The following is a 6711-nucleotide window of genomic DNA, read 5'->3' as shown; positions in this document are numbered from 1 at the left end:
CAAATGGCAAAAGAAGCTCAAAAAAGCAATGAAGAGAAGAATGCCTTAAAAAGCCAAATTTGCCAGATGGAAAAAGCATCTCAAAAGCTCACCAAAGAGAATTATCCCTTCAGAATTAGTTTGGAGCAAATGGAAGCTAGTGACTTTATGAGAAATCAAGATACTATTAAGCAGATCCAAACAAAGGAAAAAATAGAAGGCAATGTGAAATATCTCATTGGGAAAACCACTGGACCTGGAAAATAGATCCAGGAGAGATCATTTAAAAATTATTGGACTATCTGAAAGCCATGATCAAAAAAAGAACCTAGAAATAATTCTTTAAGAAATTCTCAAGGAAAATTTCCCTGATGTTTTAGAACCAGAGAGCAAAATACAGGTTGAAAGAATTCCCTGATCACTTCCTGTAAAAGATCCCAAAAAGAAAACTCCTAGGAATATTATAGCCAGGTTCTGGAATTCCCAGATCAAGGAGAAAATATTACAAGCATCCAGGAAGAAACAATTTGAATACTGTGGAAATACAATCAGGATAACACAAGATCTGGCAGCTTTTACACTGAGGGATCGAAGGGCTTGGAAACTGATATTCCAGAGGTCAAAGGAGCTGGGATTAAAACTAAGAATCACCTACCCAGCAAAACTGAGTATCATGTTTCAGGGGAAAATATGGTCATTCAGGAGAATAGAGGACTTTCAAACATTCTTGATGAAAAAACCAGAGTTGAATTGAAAATTTGACATTCAGATACAAGAAGCAAGAGAAGCATGAGAAGATAAACAGGGAAAAGAAATCATAAGGAACTTATCAAAGTTGAACTATTTACATTCCTACATGGAAAAACTATAATTGTAACTTATGAAACTTTTCTCAGTATAAGAATAGTTGAAGGGAAGAGAAATATGTATGTGTGTGTGTATATATATATATATATATACACACACACATACATACATATATGTCTATACAGGAGGGTATATGGGTGTATGAATACATATGTGAATGTGCACACATAGAGAGAGAGGGCACAGGACCAATTTAATAGGAAGGGATGATACTTAAAAGGTGAAATTAAGAGGTGAGAGAGGTATATAATCAAAGTAGAGAATAGAACAAGTGGTCGGTGGGATAGGAGGGAGGGAAATATAGTCAGTCTTTTACAATATATCCACTATGGAAATGTTTTGCATAGCTACACATGTACAACCTATATTGAATTGCTTATCTTCCCAGTAAGGGTGGGTGACAAGGAAGGAAGGGAATGAATCTGGAATTCAAAGCTTTAAAATCAAATGTTTAAATATATATATATACACACTATTATTATTATTTTACATGTAACTGGGAAGTAAGATATACAGGCACTGGGGCACAGAGATCCACTGTGCCCTACTGGAAAGTTGGAGGGGGTATGGGAGAAGATATGGAAGAGAGCAGATTGGAGGAGGGCATATCCAGTAGGATCGCTATTTTGGGGTGATAGGTAGGGGGAAAAACAGGGAGAAAATTTGTAACTCAAAATCTTGTGGAAATGAATGATGTAAACTAGAAGTTAATAAAGCATTTGATAAAAAAAAAAAACCAAAAGGCATCAAATTTTTAGAGGTAGAAAAAAGTAACAAATCCTTTAAGAGTAAGACGTAATAGTAATAGAAGCAAGGTACTAATGTGGAGTTAGCAATGTACTGTGAATGAATTCTGGATCTTCAAGAATGCTAATAATTTTTACAAATTTGCTATATTGCAAAGAAAACCCACTCGAGGTTTGTTAACAAATTTGGGGAATATGGCTTTCTCCTGGAACATCTGACAGCATATAAGCACTGAGTACACAGATGGTGCAAGTAAATCAGGGCAAGATCTTGGCAGTGTAACTAGCAATAGGGCAAAGAAGGGAGATTCTTAAGTATTGACAATAGCACACAATTGTACTAGTCAGCTGTGGGTTTAAGACTGAAAGCCAGGAGTGAGGTCAGAGTAGACATATGATAGACTAGAACAGGGGAAAAGTGAAAGCACAGGTCATGATCAGAAATGATCATTTGAAAGATCAAAATCAGAGAGAAGTAATGGGTGAAAGCTCAAACACATGACCATCTATTAGTGTGGATGAAGAGAAATAATATATGCCTTGAGTTGAAGAGATTCATGAATTAACTTTGAAGTGAGTATTGAAGGGGTGATTGACATGCCATAATTGAAGTCCCTGAGTATAAAGGCAGGAGTTTGGAGTGAAGAGAGAGAGCACGAACCAGATACTCAACTTGCAAAAAAAAAAAAAAAAAGAGGTAGAATGGTATAAATGGCAGATCACTGAAGCAAAATTTAGTTCTGGTGGTAAACAGGGATAAAATGAACCTCAAAGGAGAGGCTGCTAAATGATGATGGCAAAAGGATAGTCTAGACATGGGAGTAAGGAAGGAAAGATTTACTACTCTTTCTGGCCTGGTGTTATGGAAAGAATAAGATAAATTGGGACTGTATGTCAGGCCTTTTCAAGAAAGGAGTTGTTTTATTGTTGTCATTGTTTTAAAAGGAAAAGGTGGCTAGACACTAGTTTTGTTTTAAGGTAGAGTGAACTATGATACACACTGATTTTTTTTTCTATGTCCCCTAAAGTTTTCCCATTCGGTAAGTGTTTAAGGTCTTTATCTTTTGAGCTTACGGCAGTTTTACCAAACAACCAAAACCTGCCCACATATTTGTACCACAAGAGTCTTGCAAATAACAAAAATGTACCAGTCCATAAATCGTTGTGCTGTTTTTAAAATGTCTTAATACACATGCAGCAAAGCAAATTAAGTGAGCATTCTTACATCTTCCTCATACACTACACACAGAAAATAATTTATTATATCTTATTTCTTAACAGTCAAGGAGAAAATCAACTTATATGCACTTTTATAAGCATACTTCCTGAAGAAATATTATGTTCATAATGAAATATTTCCTTACAATATACTTATTTTCTAGGTTCCACATAGAAGTCATTTCCCCTAATATACTTTCTACTTGTGTGTGTGTGTTATTCTACATATACTTCTTTTAAAGTAAGTTTGAAACTCACAAACTTGGAATTTGTCAGATAGTAAATTCAGAAGGTTCCATCTCTGAGCAATTAAAGAACCATCCATTAAGCACTAGGAATACAAAGATAAAACATTTCCCGTCCGTAAGGTCTCATTTTGGCAATCAATTTACATGTTAACTTTCTTTGGGAACTGCAAGTTTGTGTTGATGCTTGTCCTTTTATCCATTTTTTTAAACTTGTTTAAATAGACCAAATTGGAGTTGCCCCAATCAATTATCTTCTCACTTGTACTACCATGTAATACTGATTTTGATCTTTGTTATAACAAGTCAGTTATTTGACTGTATAGATAATTCAGAAATGACTCAAAAATCACTAACCAGTCATATCAGGATCCTGTCAAAATAGAATTTCTCTTCTTGTGATCTTATTTCATGCTCATCCTGTTCACTGCTTATAGACTTTTGCCTTGGAGTATGTTAGGTAGAAATGAGAGTTCTGCAGTGTTTGGTTTCTTTTGCTGCTTACCTGTCAATTTTCTTTTCCAACTTTTTTTCTTTTTGCTTTAACACCACTGTGGCCACCTTTACATTGAAGTCATCGAGCATTAAATTTAATTTGGATGGTCTTCCCAAGTTCTTTGTAGTATCCTCCTCATCCAGTGCAAGAGTTATTGGCACATAAGCTGCAAATATCTTTACAGCAGGCTTTTTGCAAAAGCTTATCACGAGTGCTACAATATGAGATGACCAAATGGTCCACAAATTGATGCTTCTTTACTCTGGATGGATAACAAAGCCAATTCTGTCAATTTCTTTATTTCTCCAAGGAGAATAAGTGAATCATCCTTCTATTTAGTTGTGACTTATTTTTCCATTGATAGAAAAAATGTTAAAATTTAGATGATTTAGTTTTGTCACTGGTATTTCTATTTGTTAGTGAGTGAAAAAAGATCATATTTCAAGTACTAACAGCTAATTTAATGCTTCTAGATTGTGTAAAAAATATCTTTCGTAGAACCGTTTAACCTACTTTTCAACACACTGGCTTGATCACAGAAGAAACAAGATCAGATTTTATATTTTTCTTTTTTCCCATGACTGTTAAGAACAATAGTTAAGAAAAACTCCATAATCAACTAGATTGTTCTTCTGAAGCTGACACAACCTGATACCAATTCCATATTGTCTTTCCATCACGGCAGAACCTGCCAGAGATTGTGCTCCACTGGCATAGTCTCCAAAAACCGAGGGTTAACAAGGTACAATGAGGCATCAAAGATGATTTACTTTACATAAAAATGCCGTTGTCTCCCCCACACTCCAAAAAGTCACAACACACATGCAAAGTAGCACTTACAATAAAATATCTTCTATCAAACCTTACTGTCAGCATCCCTGACAATTTCCTTTTGAATCTTTAGGTTCTAAAAAAACTCAAGAATGTACTACTGACCTGGAGAAAAAGAATACTGTGTGAGTCTATTGAGATAATCTATAAAATGTAATCACTCTTCTTTCTAGAGCATTACAGGCATCTCCAATTTAAAATAGGTGCAAAGGGAAGATTGTGCCTTCTCCAGTCTCTAAGGTTTCATTCCACACATGAAAGATGCTCAGCAAAAATTAGCTCTTATGATGAATGATTATGTATGAGGCAATTGAAAAACTACTAGCTCAATATAATGTCCTAGGTGATCCACAAGGGCAAAGAGTGATGAGTTATCTTCTTCCTTAGAAGTACAGGCACTGCAATGCTTCCTAATAATTACACCCTATATTTTACCACCTGACCTGTTGATTTAAATTGTTCAAGTATAGATTACCACCAAACTGAGGAGGGAAGGGATGAGAGAACACAGTCCATATTGTGCCAATAAAATTAAGGCATGAGGCAAGACTCACAGGAACATCTATTTCTCTTGACTCCAAAGTGAAGGAGTATATGTGAATCTCTAAAGATATAAAAGAAATGGACAGAGGAGCTAGAAAAGAATTAATGGTTTGTTATTTTTTAATTGCCGAATTTTCTATTTTAGTATACTCTGTTGACTTCCAACTTCTGAAACTCTTACAGACTTCTTTAGCAAATTATTTTCACATTTCTCAATTTCAAAAGAGATATTTTAAATTTTTTTCTGTCAAACATCTATAGTATGAAACCCAACCAGCAGTTTTCCTTTTAAGATACAATGTAAATACACAAATATGAACAAGCCCCAAATTATTTTTTAAATAAAATACCTTTAAAATGTTCCATTTTAAATATTTAAATGTTTCTCTTAAAGTGGGGATTTGTCTCAATCAATGTATAAAACTTTGCAACGGTCATATAAATAAAAATCTAAACTTTTTCAGACTATAGAGTATTTGATATCAAAAGAAGTGTATATCTTAAGCTCTAGTCTAATTCTTACTACAAAATCTAATAGTAGTCAAACCTTAATTTCATTGTTTAGCTGTGGTATCCTGGAACAAACACTAGATTTAAGTGAAAAATCTTTTATTGGCGTTTGTAATCTACCATTTATTGTGTGACCTTTGGAAGTCACATAATCTCTTTGAACCCCAGTGACCTAACTTTTAAAAATTATAATTCCTATAACATCTAACTTACAAAGAAGTGTTATAAAGATCAAAAATAATATCTGTAAAGTGCTTTGTAAATCTTGAAATGTCAACTACTAGAAATAAAACTATTAAAATAACTTAATATTTTCATAAATTATTCCTTTATACTTTACCTCTAAGATACTTAGATTAAAATTCATTTCCCAGCCTGAAAGCAATCACTGAAACAAAGTTCTACAAACTAATTCTTTAAAATAGCAATGAGAATATTGGCAGTCAATTACTCCATTTCCATTAGCAGTGGAAATTTCAAAATAGTTCTATTCCTACAACAAAATTATCTTCACTAATGAGAACTCTCCGTCCTTCAAATAGCCTGTCAAAAGGATGATTTCTGAAGGAGGTTGTGGAGAAAAGAGGACAAGTATGAGCAGAATAGAGATAGCCAAGTTTAGCTAGCCATGAGCCTAGATCCTCAATGAAGCAATCAGAATCGTCAAGGAACTGAATATATCCAACCTTGGTTTTTCAGATGCAAATGAGACTTAAACTTACAAAAATACTAAGCTTCTTCATAAATGTAAATGCTCATAAAGGAGATGTGTTTGTGTATGTGTGTGTATATATACACATATGTATATATAAATATATATTTGAAATGTTGAGTACTAATTATGGATGCAAATCAGTGGTCAGAAAATAACTTATCAGAGGCTTTTCCAAATCTAAAACTCTTGAGAAGTGTACATGTGAGATGACAGGTTTTATAGCCACTCAGAGCTAAAAAGTTGTAGGATTCTCCACATACAGAATAATTTAATAGTCGCAACAGAAAAACAAGCATCAAATATTCAAAGTCAACAATTATTCATCCTAATTGTGCACAGGGAGGTATAATTAGCCTCATTATTAGAAAACCATAGTTTTCTAATTATTCTAATACAATTAGGATAATTATTAAAATAATATTTAAATTATTTCTGTTAAGGGGTGAAAAAAGGCTGTGCAAATTCAAAAATTCATAGCAAAGTGGATTTCAGATAATTAAAATGTCAAATTTTTGATTTTTCAAAACAAATACTACACTTACAGTCAAGGGACATCTTCAC

Source organism: Petaurus breviceps, unplaced genomic scaffold (genome assembly GCF_028583685.1).
Source record: "Petaurus breviceps papuanus isolate PSGF00001 unplaced genomic scaffold, PetGlider_PUasm1.0 91133, whole genome shotgun sequence".
Classification (NCBI taxonomy): domain Eukaryota; kingdom Metazoa; phylum Chordata; class Mammalia; order Diprotodontia; family Petauridae; genus Petaurus; species Petaurus breviceps.
The sequence above is the reverse complement of the archived record's forward strand: the minus strand, read 5'-3'. Positions refer to the sequence as shown.